At 60.1% G+C, this 15,124-nt stretch overlaps 1 long non-coding RNA gene across 1 annotated transcript in view; it reads right to left on the bottom strand.

The window, feature by feature from the left end:
- The window catches only part of LOC139437185 (uncharacterized), a 72,715-nt gene that overhangs the window by 57,112 nt on the left and 479 nt on the right, over positions 1–15,124 (bottom strand). The window lies entirely within an intron of this gene.

The raw sequence follows: 15,124 nt of genomic DNA, 5'->3' as shown, positions 1-15,124 counted from the left end.
GAAAAAAGCACAGCCTGCCCAGGAGTGGCGCTGCACACACGGAGAGCTGACGCAGCAAGATGATGCAACAAAAAAGAGACACAGTTTCCCAGTGCTGCCGGATAATGCAAGCGGATGCAGAACACACAGCGAATGGACACAGAGAGCAGACAACGGGGGGAAGGGGAGAGAAATAAATATAAATAAATCTTTAAAAAAAAAAGACGGTGAGCTGATTTGCAAGATGATGCCACAAGATGACGCAACAAAGAGACATAGCAAGAAAACACAATGAGAGACACAACAAGCAGGGAGCAGAGGTGGCCCAAGCCATTGGGTGCCTCCCTTCCACATTGGAGGTCCGGGGTTAGGTTCCAGTGCCTCCCAAAAAGAAGATGAATAGAGAGCAGACAGCAAGTGCAAACAAGGAGGTGGTGGTGGGGAATAAATAAACACAAATAAGTAAAAACTTAAAAAAGAATGCCGTGGGGTCTCTGCAGTGGGGAGCTCCTGCTGAAGCAAGAGCTCACAGGGGGCTGGGGACAGGCAGCAGAGGGTCTGGCTTCTCATTTCAACAGGAGGGTCTGAAGGGCGGGTGCAGTGCCGGTCCCTGGGAAAGGAGCACCCCAGAAGCCTCCTTGCTACTGCAGCCTCCGCGGGTGCAGCCCAGGGAGCCGGGAGGCCCCTTCAGCAGGGAAGGCCGGCGTCCACCTGGGCCGGTCGGCACGGGGGGCTCCGGGACGCGGCGAGGCTCCAGAATAAACAGCCCGCTCTGGTGTCCCCCGCACCCCCCCCCCCGCCTCGCTGGCACGGACACCCGCGCCCATCCCCTCCATCTGCCAAACTGGGAGAGGCGCGCAAAGCCCACCCTGAAGAACCAGCGGCCGCGTCCCGCAACGCAGGCGGTTCCGCCGGGCGCGCGAGGGGTCGCACCCGTGGAAGACAGCTGTGTCCATAAATCCAACCTGTCCCCGAGATGGAAAGAGGAAGGGGCGAGGAGCGGCCAGCACAGCAGAGGCGGCACAGGCCACGCATTCCTGCCAGCTGCAGTCACTTCCCGCCGAGCCTGGCGTCCCCGCGGGGCGCTGGGCCCGAGGCTGCCCGGCCCGCGCTCCCTGCCCTCTGGCCTCTGGGCAAAGCCAGGAGAGGAGGACCTGTCCGGGTTCAACAGCCCAGGGCACCCGCCCTCTAGGGGGTGTTCTGCGCCCACCTCCCAGCAAACCCGGGGTGGGGTGCGGAAGTGGTGACGAGGAAAGCAGCGTCTGCCTCGGATTCCGCGGGTGGAGTTTGCGTTTTATTTACACTGCTGATTTTTCTGATTTCCCCAAACGCGCCTGGTGCCCGGCAGCCCCTGGCACAGAGGAGACGAAAAGCATGATTCAGTACTAAAGGATGGCGGGGAAGGGGCTGCCTGAGACCGCTCTCCCTCCATGCTGGCGCGCCAGCCTTGGGCGCAGCCGCTGTGCCCGCTGTCCCCGGGAAGAGACCCCAGGCCAAGCGCGGCGCAAGGGCAGCGTCGCGCACCTAGTGACCCGGGCTGAGCCCGCGGCCAGCAAAGAGGACGCTGACGACGCGGTGCTCGGTCGTTCCGGCTGAGAACTGAGTTATTTTTATGGAATTTAAAAATAAAACATTTGGAAAAGAGAGGAGACGATGGGAAATTCAGCTGTTTGGAGGCATCCCAGACCAGAAGGCTCGTGTTCTCGGAGGCAAGGGGGCGGTAAACTCTGGAGTCAGGAACCCGGGGTTTGAATCCAGATCCCACCGGGGGCTGGCTGAGGGGTCCCGGGCAAATTCCTCCTCTTTCTATAGCTCAGTTGTCCTGTCTGCCAAACAGGTTAAGTGAGGTTACCTATCGAAAGGACTTGGCACGGTGACTGGCACAAAGGAAACACAATAAATATTGTCATTATTGTTGTTGTTACTATTATTCGTAGCTGCACACACCAGCCTGGATGCAGGGTCTCTGGTTAGGTATCAGCAAACGTGGCTGCCCACCAGCCGCGGCCTCTGGAGCACTGTCTGCAGGAGACCACCACCCCAGAGGGGCTGCTGGGGGTCCTCCCGGGCTCCCTCCTAATTCAGGGGAGTCCCTCAGCCCCCCTCCCGCCCCCGGCCCTTGAGGGAAGGAGCGTGCTCTAAGGCAGCCTCCCAGACCCAGAGGGCACGAACCCGGGGTTTGGGAGGCTCGGAATCTTGGTGCTCTCCAAGATCTGGCCGCCCAGGACCTCCCCACCCGGCGCTGGGCTCACCTAGGCCGAGAGGAAGGCCATTCTGCAGCAACAGGCACCAGGAAAGCTGGTGTCCTGTGTCAAGGCCACAGGGTTAAAACACACGGGGCAAAAGGCGGCAGAAGGCAGGGACTCGGCAACTGGCATCCCGAACAGAAAGAGCGCAACCTCGAAAGCAGCAGGGAAGATGGCTGGAGATGGGAGACAGGGCTCCCTGCTGCCCAGACCGGGAGGGTGGTCTCGGGCAGGGAGGGGAGGCCCACGATGCCCTGGGAAGTGTTTTGCTGAATCTGGAGAGCCAGATTTGTAGCCACCCCAGCTTGCCTGGAGCGCCCACCACCAGGCAGGGAGACAGCCTGATGCCTGCCCACACCTTGCCACCCCCTGCCTCATGAGCACAGCAGCTTGCAGGTGCGCCAGCCCACGTGTCCAAGTCCAGACGCCTATCTAAATGGGTGTTTCCTGATGCCTCCACAGAACTCAGTGACGGACAAGGTCAAAACGGTTAACAGTGCAGAGAAAATAGAGAGAAACTCCAGTTGAACGTGTCACTATTGCTACGATTCTGATGATTATTTAAACGCCCAGCATGCCGTGCCCCGCACGTGTCCTCCCGCGTGGGGTAATTCCAGATCCCTTCCGGAACGCAGGGCCACCTTTCCCACGACCCGAACCCTCGGGTCTCCCACATCCCAGACGTTTTGACCCCTGGGCTTGTGGGGACAGTGCAGGGATCAGGCCGCCCCCAGGAGAGGTGGCCCGGCTGTACCCCCCGCCCTGCTCTTGGCCTGACAGTAAGTGGGGGCTGGAACCCTTCCTCCAGTCAAAGGTCAAAGAACGTTCGCCAGGGAGGTGCTGTGAGAACTCACCGTCCACACGCCCCGTCTAGAAGCACCGGCGCCTGGCCACAGAGAAGAACCCAGTCCCAACTTTTTTTATTTTTATTTTTTATTTATTTCTCTCCCCTTCCCCCCTCCCCCAATTGTCTGCTCTCTGTGTCCATTCACTGTGTGTTCTTCTGTGTCCACTTGCATTCTTGTCAACGGCAGCGGGAATCTATGTCTCTTTTTGTTGCGTCATCTTGCTGTGTGTGTGTGGCACCATTCCTGGGCAGGCTGCACTTTCTTTCGCGCTGGGCGGCTCTCCTTACGGGGCGCACTCCTTGCACGTGGGGCTCCCCTACACAGTGGACACCCCTGTGTGGCACGGCACTCCTTGCGCGCATCAGCACTGTGTGTGGGCCAGTTCATCACACACGGGTCAAGAGGCCCGGGGTTTGAACGGTGGACCTCCCATGTGGTAGGTGGATGCTCTGTCAATTGAGTCAAATTCCCCCAACTTTTCCTTAGAACTCACTGGAGAGCTCCACGGGGGAGGACGGAGGGTCCCGGGGGCCCCTGGCCAGTAGCAGCCCTGCCTCTCCCCGTGCTACCCCTCCCCACTTCGTGCCTGGCATGGAGAGAGGGCCCCCAGCACCGTCTTCACCCCAACTTCCTCCCTTCTCAGCTCAGCTCTGTTTGCTCACAGGAGCCCTGGAGAGCGAGATCAAAGTCAAGGGTTTCCGGTGGGGGGGAGGGCATGAAGAGTCAAATTCCAGGCTTATCTCCCACCACAGGGATTATAACTGCCTTATCTTCAGAGGACCCCCCTTCCCTGCCCTCTGCCTGGCAGCACTGCTGTGCAGGCCCCCCAGCCACGCCCCAGTGCCGGGCGCCTTTTCCATCCTGCAGAGGACCCAACAGCCATGGGCGGTCTCGGTGCAGCAAAGCCCGGACCTCGAGGCTGGGGGTCCTGGCCCCTTCTCTGGCTCCTCACCCTGACCTGCAATCCCTCCGGGCTCTGTCTGCTCAACTCTGAAATGCCAACCCAAGGAAGGGCCCAGCTGGCGTGGGTGCAGCCCCCCTCGGCTCCCATCAGGCCTGCTGGTGCCGACGTGGGTCCAGCCGCGGGCCCAATGGGACCCTCCCAGCAGCGTCATGGCAGGAGCTCCGTGCCCGAGTGAGAAATCGGGCTGGACTCACCCGCAGCTCTCCCTGGGTCTGTGGGCAAGTTCCTCGACTCTCTGAGCCTCAGTTTCCACACCCACAAAGCACTGACTCATTTTCAGAAAAACTTACTGAGGACATACTACGCGCCAGGTGCTGGCCAAGGCTCTGGGGCCGTGACGGCGACCCTAGCGGCTGCCCTCCCTCGTCGCAGTGCTCAGAGGCCAGCGGGAGGCGAGTGCTGGTGGGCCTCGGGGGCTGGGGAGGGGGCCATCGGCTCCCCACAGGCCACTCACATCCCGTTATCAGATGGCACCGCAAGCCCACCCCTGCCATCGGGCTGACCATCACGGGTTGGACCAGGACAGAACGACTTCAAGGACGCCACAAGGGGGTTCTGCCCGGATGCCCCACCTGGACTCTACCCGTGGAGAGAAACAACGAAGGATTTGTAAAGTGTCTCCCAAAGGTGGCATGGGACATACTTAGACAAGAAATTAACCATCGCTCCCTCTGACACTCACATTGAACCGAGCGTCCTGTATTTTTCCGGCTAAATCTGGTAGCCCTAAACCCGTGGGCAGCAGCACCCAAAGCCCAGGCCAGCCTCTCCTGCCAGGATCAGCCCAAGGCTGCAGCTTCCCGGGGGCTGGGCCCGGCAAGATCTAGTTGTTATATCAAACCCACCCTGCAAGGCCTGGAAATGTGGGAGGTGAAACCCTGCTACTGTCCTCCGGGCTGGAGAAAGCACTGGCTGGGGACTGCAGAACCACCTGGAACTGCTGACCCAAAGCCCTCCAGGACACCGCGCAGGTCCCAGGAATGCCAGCCAGAGAAATGGTGACAACTGCAGCAGCCAAGCATTAGGGCAGAGTGACCCCTGATCCTCACGGCACGATGGCAAGAGCTGTGTTATTGTCATCTCCATTTGACAGAGGACAAAACCAAGTCTCAGAGAGGTCAGATATCACGCTCAGGGCCACACACCCTGTCCAGGTGGAAGTGGGGATCAGGTGCATTTGGCTCCAATGCTCACGCCCCAGCCGGGCTGGGAGTCAGGGCATCGGAGAGAAGCACCTGCTGCACGGGGCCTCGGTGTCACCGCCCATAACAGGGGCAGGCTGGGATGGAATCTCAGGGGCTCGTAGCAATTTAGCCAGGGAGGTGGGACAGGGAAACATGAAGGCTGCGACGGCTGGCGCTGCGGAGTGAGTACCATCTGGGAGGGGCCTACATCACGCACCGCCAGGGACAGGACGGGGGGAAACTGATCCCCTCCCAAGGAGGCAGCAGGGCCGGGGATCGGCAGGGCAGTGGGGAGATGGTGTTAAGTCTCAGCCGGCCTCCGCCAACCCGAGCCTGGCCTTTCAGAGCCCTCAGGCCTCCAGAAACGCACGGAAGGTGGACATGTGCAGGGGATAAAAGGAAAAAAATGAACGCCCCTGTCAGCAAACAGCAAAGCCTGAGCTTCCAACATCTCACAAATACAACCAAGACTCCTGAGGGACACCCTGGGAGCAGCGAGCTGTAGGCCCGGCGGCCGGAGAGCGGGACGGCGTCCGAGCGTCCACACCAGGCCCCGCTCCTGAGCCCCAGCTTCTCCCGCCGGGATTGGCCGATGGTGGCTACGCAAGGTCGGGGGCCAAGCTGAGCGCCTGCTCTGGGACCCTCCCCATACCCTTTGCCTGAGAAGTCGCCGGACGGTGCTGGGGGACAGACACATGGGGGTGCTCGCAGAGGATGCGTGGCTGTCGAGCCCGGCCTGCGTGCCGCACACCCCACAGCACCCTCGCTGAGGGGCGGGGACGCACCAAGATGCAGAAATGGCCGGAAAGGAGAGCATGGAGGAGATGAGCTGCCCTTGGACACGGCCACGGGGGCGGCGGGAGCGGGAGGCCGGAGGCCAGAGTGGCTCCATCTCCACACTCAGGCCCCCCACCCCGCGACAAGCATCCCTGCCTGGTTCCCAGGCTCCTGGCCCCGGGTACCTCCCGGCTCCCCACTGACCCCGCGTGGGACCCTCTGTTCCATGGAAAGGCGACCTGAGTCAGAGAGTGTGTGGCTGGGAGAGGCAAGGGACACTGCACTGGGCAGCTGGGGGCTTCAGCTCCGTGGGCGAGGGCGGAGAAGACCATCCAAACGGCCAGAGCTGTCCAGCACTGCCCCGCCCCAAATCCTTCTGCCCTTGACTTGCTTCCCCGGTGTCCTTTCTCCTGGGACAAAGTGCTCTGAACCACGGAAAAATACTGCTGAGACAGCAGAGCTATTTTTTTTAAGGTTACTTTCCTTTAATGATGGCTTTATTGAGATACAATTCATGTACCGCCCACTCAAAGCGTACAATTCAGTGGCTTTTCGTATACGCACAGCGTTGTGCCATCACGCCCACAATCAACTTTAGGACATTTTCCTCACCTCGGAAAGAAACCCCATGCCCATGTGCTATCACCCCCAGTCCCCGTGTTCTCCCAGCCCCTGGCAACCACTAATCTACTTTGTCTCCATGGATTTTCCTGTTGTGAACATTTTATATAAATGGAATCATGAACAATGTGACCTTTTATGTCTGGCTTCTTTCAGTTAGCAAAATGTTTTCAAGGTTCATCCATGTTGTAGCATGGATCAGTACTTCCTTTTTATGGCTGAATAATATTCCATCGTATGGAGAGATCACATTTTGTGAACTTGGTGGGTAGATTTCAGTCTCCCAGGGAAGTGTGCTGAAACCACCACGTTGCTGTCCATGCAAAGCCTGGTGGCCCCATTTTTCCTAATAGTTATCATTTACTAGTAGTAATACCAACAACAATGACAGCGGCTATTGTCTGTGGAAGTCTCGTTATAAGCCAGGCATTGTGCTGGGTACGTCAGCCTCAAGGTGATGCATTATCTCCCTTTGCAGATGATGTAATGAAACTTGGGAGAAGGGATACTTGATCTTGCCCCAGGCCTCCCATCTGACCTTGGCACCCCCTTCCCCTCTCCGCCACACCAGCCCCTCTGTTGGTGGCATCTGCCAAAGCCAAGAAGGCTGGCTCCTTATGGGTCTCAGCCTAAACATCCTCTTCTCTGAGACCCCTCATCACCCAATCTAAAGTAGCCATTGGCCACTTGCTATCAAATCACCTTATCTCAATTCTCTGCATAGCACACATTTGATCTTTTCCTTGATGAATTGGTCAATGGATTATTTCCTTTCCTGTTTCTTGCTTGTAGGAAAGAAGAGACCCTGTTTGGTCATTGCTACATCTCCAGTGCTTGTCATAGCACCTGGTACATAGTAGGTGCTCAATAAATAATTTTTGATGAATGGATGAGGGGAAGGAAGCCTGAAGGAACTGTTAAGTTAACCAATGGCTTCTTCTCCTAGATGGATGGGCAGCAGTACAGTACCACCTTGACCCTGCTCAGATGGGAACACGTTCACAACAGAACTTTCTGTAAAATACAGTCGATAGGTGCCACCTCCAGTTGGGAGTGAAGGTAGCTGAGGAAAGGGGAGCAAGTGGGGGCTGGCTGCTGCCAGGAGCAAGGGCCCTCCTTCCTTCCTAGCGGGAGGAAGCGAGGTTTGGCTGGGGATGCAGTTTGGAGGTGGGAAGACAGGGGAGCTCCTGTTTGCATGTCCTGTGCTGGCCCAGGGCTGGCAGCCCTCAGAGCCGTTCCTCGCCCTACCCCTGCTCTCCTCTGCAGGCTGGGTTTCCCCCAGGTCTGCTGGCTTTTGGCGTACCTTTCAAGGCCCTAGCAACATGTTCACATGGCCAAACACTTTGTAAAATTTGCAGAGTGGAAAATACTTTTACTAGTCTCCATTAAGATCACTGCTTGCTTCCACTCTGACTTCCTGCCCAACACACTTTCTCTTGTGTTAGGTGGTGATGGAAGGATTTCTGGCATCTGGGGGCTCCTGCTAAGGAGAAGTTGACTTGGAAAGATATTTTGTTGGGATTTAGTTGGGTCACAGTTATTTCCAGGTATAGGTAAGTTATGGCTAGCTATTCCAACATAGAAATGGGCTCCAGGACTACCCCGGCACTTACAGTACCAACTCTGCACAACAATCAGAATGAGAAACCATGAGACATGCAAAGGCCTACAATGTCCGAGGCCAGAAAAATGTGGGTAGTGGGAGAGACCCGAGGCTTGAAATGAATGGGGAAAATCACGGATAGTGTTGGGAATTGTTAACGATAATAGTCAACAAACAGTATGACCATCTGATTAAAACACAAGGATATACCATAGAGAGAGGCAGGAACCATGGGGCTGAGGGTAGAGAGGTCCTGGGAGGACTGATTAGGACGAAATGGCGAAGAAGACCGAGAAACAAGATGGCGCCCGTGAAGAGCAGGCCTGGCAGGTGGCACTGCTGATTGGCCCGTGGAGCCTGAGGCTTCCAGAAGAAATAGCTGCACGAGTAAGCAGGCAGCAGAAGCTGTGATGGTCAGGAGGGACGTCCAGTCACCTGGCAATCGGCCAGTCACCGAGACTGGCACCTTCGGACTGGCCCAAGGAAGCAAGCTCCATCCCAGGGTACAGCTGCCTCCTCTGGGGATCCAGGAAAAGACGGAGGCCAGGCGGAGAAAGGAATCGAAGGCCAGTAGCAAAGAGATGACGTTTTAAATGCCAGGTCAGCCCTGGGCTTCCCAGTGGCCAGAAGCAGCTTGTGAAGCAGGCCGGGAAGCATTTCTGCTCATTGACCCTCTTAATAAAACGCTGCGATAAGAACTCGTGTCTGGTTTGGGGGGGGCAATCCCAGTACTAGAGGAGAGACCTCTTGCAGGCAATATTTTATTAAATGAATGAATGGCCTGGGAAAAAAAATTTTTTTAAAGCATCAAAATAAGTTACCTTAAAAAAGAAAGGTAACCAAGAAGCAAGTGGCTACAAGAGTGTGTTTTTAAGAAAACAGCCTCTAGGGCTGACGTGGGTTTCTGCCGCTGCACTCGGCGCGCTGCCGGCACTTCAGCTCAGCGCCGCCTCTCTGCTCAGGGTCAAGGGAAGAGGGCCAGCCTTAGCAGCTGCTGAAGAAGTAAGCGGTGAAACAGCCACTGAAGAATCACTGAAGTCCTAGCTACAAAAGCCATGCAAGAGGTCCCATTTCAAGTGGGAAGAGCAGGGTTTAAAAGGGTTTCAACCAGGACTTGCAACTCTGAAAATATGTTACATGCCTTTGATAATTAAATCAAATGATACATTATGGACCTGTAGAGACAAGTAGGGACCCGAACACAAAAAGAAATGTTATAACCAACGGGATTGGAGAATTTTCCCTTTTCATTTCCTGTTGGCAAATGGGAACAGGAAATGAAAAGCAAAAAGCAAAAAAAAAGGTGGAAGGGAGGGAGGGTAAATTACATAATTTTTTGAAGCTTTTAGTTAAAAAATAATGTAATGCCAAGGTCTGGCTGTTCAAGAGCCCACCCCCGGCTATCGGGCAGGCTCCACAGTCCAGACTCCCTCATCCCCCTGCAGCTGACGTCCTGCCACACCTTGGACCCCCAAGAAGGCGGAGAAGCGGGCCCCCTCCCTCTCGGTGCCAGCTGCTGATGCGCCTGGCTGCCCGCGGCGCAGCTGGCTGCGGTGGGCTCCGCCGGTCTGCCCACACTGTCCCCACAGGGTCAGGGCGCCCTCAGAACAGTGACCCGACACCCCCAAGCACACGGTTGCCATTAGCGAATTTTGAACACCACCCCCAAAGCCCTCTGGACTGCGTTCCCCAGGTCCACAAAAGGCTGGAGGAGGACAGGGGTTGGGTTTAACCCACTTCCAGCGGCTTGGGTAACACGAGGACTATCTACACCCGCCCCTTGTGACCCCGTCCAGGATGGGAACAGGAACCCTCATTGATGGTAAAGCGGGAAAGCTGCGGCATGCGGACTGGGATCCGGCCGGCCGACCCGCGGCTCGGCCTGCGGTGGCCCGGCCTGCCCCGCCCTTCCTGGAAACCGCACTCACCTGGGGCCGCGCTCAGACCTGGGCGCTCGCCGCTCCGCTCCCGCAGCCGCTGCCCCAACACGCCGGGCCGCGCCGGGGGCTCCGGGGCGCGGCACCCAGGGGCTCCTGCTGCCTGCGCTGCCCACACCCCGGGTTCCAGGCACAGTCCTTGGGGGGGCCACCACCGAGGCTCTGCGGCAGGTCCCTCAAACGGCCTGGGAGGAGGCGAGTCCTCTCCTGGGGCCCGAAGAACTGGAGCGGACGGTCTCCAGACCCATCGCCAGGAGCGGACGGCGCGTCCTACCTCGGCCCCTCCGCCGACACCCCAGACCGGGCTGGGTGGGGGGTGCTCCTTTCCAGGCGGAGTCAGCCCAGCGCCAGCAAGGCTGGTGTTCCCGAAGGAGCCTCTGCAGCCCCCCGCGGGCCCCCACGGCGACCCAGGCCCGCCGGGAGGCCCTCCGGGAGGTGCGGCCAGTTCAAGGTCCACCTCCCCCAGACCCCAAGGGCGGCTGGAGGCCCTGGGGTTCCTGGGAGGGCACACAGCCAGTGACTTGGGCCCCCGCCAGCGCGGGTGGCCTGCAACCCGAGCTGGGTCCTCTTACACTCCCAGCCGCTGCTCCCCTTTCCTGGCCCGAGCCTTCGGGCTGCCAACAGTCATGCTTGGGAGAACCAGGTCAGATTAGGCCCCGGAACAAAGCGCACTTGTTGCACAGATTCTTCCCCAAGGCCACTGCAGGCGTGACTCAGGGGGACCGCCACCTCCCCGGCCGGCAGCGGCTCAATGTCCCCGTCAGGGCAGGCTGCAAATGGACCACGGCTGGGGGAGCAGGAGATAAGGCAGAGAGAAACTGGGCTGGGGGCAGAGCTCCAAGGTCAGCCACCCTTCCAGAGCCAGGGCGGGCGGCCGTGAGGGTGCTGCTGGGACTGGTGACAGACGGGCCCAGGATTCTTAGAGACACGAGCACCCCTCAGATCAGCAGAGCTGCGCGGGCTCCTGGACCCCATCCCTACCCCCCAGGACCCTGGACCCACCCCATCCCCCATCCCTCCATTCCCCCACCCTCCAGCCCCCACCCCCCAGGGCCCTGGACCCACCCCCACCCCCCCATACCTTCACCCCCCACCCCCCAGGGCCCTGGACCCACCCCTACCCCCCCACCCCCCAGGACCCTGGACCCACCCCCACCCCCCATACCTTCACCCCCCACCCCTCAGGGCCCTGGACCCACCCCCACCCCCACCCCCCAGGGCCCTGGACCCCCAGGGCAGACTCGGGCCTGGGCTTCTGGGCCACGGCGGTTTCTGGCAGTTACCACTGGCCTCTCTGCTGAGGTCTTTCCAGGAAACTGACTTACTCAGCACAAGGGCTTATCCCCAGGGGGTTTCACCCAGGACCCATGCCCGCTGATCCCCCACAAAGCCCCTAGCAATGCCCAGAGCTGGGACGTCTCCTGGGTTACTACACCGCAGTGGCAGGCCACCTCCCTCCCGCCCCAACAGCTCCCACCCTCTGCGGCCTGGGGCTTCCCTCTGGAGCCCCCCAGCCCCCACGGGCCCGGCCAGACCGCCCGGGAATGGCAGCTCCTCAGCCCCCAAGAGGCCCTGTGCCGCGTGCGCTGAACCTTCCCTATCCAGTACATCTTAAGCAAGCAAGCTGCGGCCCACACATGGCTGCCCGCGGACAAACACGTGTGCAGAAGTGGGGGCCCGCCTCGAGGCTCCCCATCTGCGTGGGATCTCCAGCACGCCTCAGAGGCGAGGGCTCAGGGCGCCCGGGGCCGTGGGAGTGCTTCTTCCCACTCTCATGTCCAAGGCACCTCGCGGGAGACCCCTCTGCAGACACCCACCCAGGACGGCCGAGCCCACGGCCGCCTCCCCATCCACCTGGTGCCCCGTGACCACCCCGCATCCCCTCCCACCGACACTGGCCTGAACCAGGCACGCAGTGGGTTCCCGGAAAGGGCTGCCTCAGCCTCAGGTGTGTTGCCCTCGGCCCTCAGGGGCGCTGGGCAGGCCCTGCCAGGTAGGTGACAGGTTGGAGCTAAGCAGGAAGGGCCTGGGCCGGGGCAGGTGGGGAAGGCGGGCCCTTTCTACCTCTGCAACAGGCTAGGGAGAGGGCTGAGCCAGGAGCCAGGCCCCTCCAGCTCTTCCTCGTGACTGGGGGGCTTTTGGGACCCCCAAGAGTCCAGGACGGCTGGGTGAATCCGGCAGATTGACTGCACCATGTGGGCCCAGGGCACCTGAAGGAGCCGGGGTGAACAGGCTTGGATGTGAGGACGCAGGAGGGGGCAGCAGGGCTGCGGGAACAGGAAAGCTGCCTTCGCACCCCTGCCTGGGACTCCTGCCTGCCGCAGAGGTGGCCCCCCGGGGAAGTCTTCTGCGAGGGCGCGTTTCCTCTCCCTTCCTAGAAATCAGCCTCTGGAGCAGGGTCGAGCCCTGGCTGGTCTTATGCCGTAGGAAGCTGCTTTCTCTGGGGCTGTGCCCGCCCCCCCCGCACCTGACCCCCCAGGCCTCTGGAGAGGCCACTATAGCTCCAGAGCTCCTGAGCCTTTGGTAGGCCACAGAGAACGTCCAGAGCGATTCCCAAGGGCACGCGTGGACACAATCCCCCGCCCCGCCCAGGCTCCCCAGGCCTTAGGTCTACCCGCCTGCACTGAGGGTTGAGGACAGCCAGGATGCTGAGAGGCACGCTCCCTGGGACCCAGTGCGCAGGGAAAATCCAAACCCAGAACACCAGAGGCGAGGGCTGGGGCTGCAGCCCGCTCAGTGCCGGGGCCAGGCGAGAAGCCCCGGGCCCCCACTCCCGGCCTCCAAACCAGCGGAGGGGGGTGGGGGTGTCGCCGGAAGCTCTCTTAGCAGTGGCAGGGGCACCCCCGCCCCCCGCTGTCCAGGCCTACCGTTGACAGCGGCAGTGAGGATGGCAGCAGCCAATAGGGATAGAGCAGGCCTGGCTAAGCCTTTCTGCAGATGGACACCTTCCGTCCTCACGGCTTAGCACCGTCCCCGTTCACCAAACGAGACACAGCGAGACGACGTGCTTGTCCCCACAGCAAGGAGGTGGCAGAGTGGGGATGCAGTCCCAGGAGCCTGACTCCAGAGTTCACACTCTCAACTGCCGACAGGTTGCCAGTAACTCTGCCCCCAGGTGAGTGCCAGGTGACAGGGCCAGGTGGGAGTGACAGGTGAGGCCTCCAGGACTAGCTCTGAGCAGAATCAGCTGCCAGCTAGAGCCCGCCCTCAACCCCCCCCCAGGGGCCGGCACGCCCAACTTTCTAGCCTTTTTTTCCCTCTCTACCTCCTCCCTGCGGGGGTCGCTCAGGCCCACGTCCCCCCATCCAGGGAATTTCTCTGCCTCTGGCGCCTGCAGCATGCACAGGGTGGGGGGTGTGAGTGGAGCCGTGTCCTGCGTCCCCAGTGAGAAGAGAAGTTCTCTGCGAGCAGGGGCCTCGTCTTTCCATCACTGGGTCCCCTCCCCAGCCTGGGCTGTTTGGGCAGCACGTACCCACGTTCGGCAAATGGAGGCAGAGAGGCACCCTGGACGGCCCCCAAAACATGTGTTTAAAACATTTCCCCTGGAGGGGCTCGTGAGCGCTGGCGCCAGCTCCGCGAGGGCAGCGTTATAATCAGCCCGTTTATTTCCCAACAGGCCCGACGCAACCAGCCGGCTCGACGCAGGTACAGGCGAAAACCCTTCCTGGGGCCCTTGGATGTTCAGGCACCGGAAAGCCTTTCCGGTTTCCTCCTCAAGTCGGTGGCAAAAGCACCCCCCCCTGGGAAGAGGCTGGGCGCCGGGCTAAGCCGAGGACCCGGGCCCGGCTCACCTTGGACTGCCGCCAGGGCCCGAGCCCAGTGGCCGCCGTCCAAGTCCAGGCAGGGCCCCGCCCCTCTAGGTAAACACGCAGGGCCACAGAGTCTGCTCCTACAAAACAGCTCCTCCTGGCCCCAGAACTCGGCTCCCACCCAGGCCGAGAGTCTCCTTTCTTTTTTTAATCAGCTGGGAGGGGGTGGTGGTAGGGCAGAGCAGAGGGCAAATGACAGGCTCCCTTCCTCCAGAGAAGACCTGGCTTGGGTCCTGCAGCCGGCTCCAGGGGTGCCCCGGCCTCGAGTGGCAGGGGCTTGGTGCCTCGCCACCCTCCGGACCCACCAGCAGCGGCGAAGCCCGAGGAGCAGAGGGCAAGAAGGACCCCTGGGCAGGCAGGGGTCCCAGGAAAGGGCTGGGCTGCCCACACCATGGCAAGAGTTTGGAGCCCAGCGTGTGCCACCTGCAGCCCCTCCCCCCTCCTGAGCGCGCTGGTGAAAGTTGAAATCCTAAGCCACTGAGCCGGAGGGTATTTGGGGGAAGCTTCCTTGTAACCCCCTTTGAAATATAGCATTTCTTGTTTTGGCTTCTGAACGTGGGAAGCATTTAGAGGCTGAAGACGGCCCCCGAGGCAGGGCCATGGCTCAAAGACCTCTTCCAGCTCCAATTAAGTTTCAGGATTCTGTCCTCTTATCAATAAAAACTCATTCACGGGTCCTTGGCAGGAAACCTCATGTCCAAGAAGACAAACGGAGGAAGAGAAACAGAAGGTTTGCAGGGTTAGCAGAACAGGAGATGCTGTTTATTTTTCGAGGACAAGGAATCCTGCCAGGGCCCTTGGGGCAGCACCACAGGGGAGAGAAAAGGAGGCAGGTCCGGGTCACCCTAAAACTGCCCGGCCAGTCTCCTGGCCTGCACCTCAATTTGCCCGCCTGTGCCCTGCCACCTCCGAGGACCGGCGGGAAAGCCTCAGAGCAGTTGCCTGCGGGAGCTGGAACCTGCTAGCTGGAGAGGACGCCGCGCTCAGCACCGTGAACCCCAAAACAAGAACCCGAGTGGCCAAGCCAGGCCCCAGCTGCAGGGTCCAGCTCGGCGATCATGCCCTGCTGGACTGGAAGAACAGAGGCCGGACCACCACCCAGCGACTCCAGCCAGGGTGCAAGGGGCGCCAGCGGGCTCCTGCGGAAGATGAGGGA

This window comes from Dasypus novemcinctus, chromosome 21 (genome assembly GCF_030445035.2).
Source record: "Dasypus novemcinctus isolate mDasNov1 chromosome 21, mDasNov1.1.hap2, whole genome shotgun sequence".
Lineage (NCBI taxonomy): Eukaryota > Metazoa > Chordata > Mammalia > Cingulata > Dasypodidae > Dasypus > Dasypus novemcinctus.
This window is presented reverse-complemented; position numbering and strand designations above follow the sequence as displayed.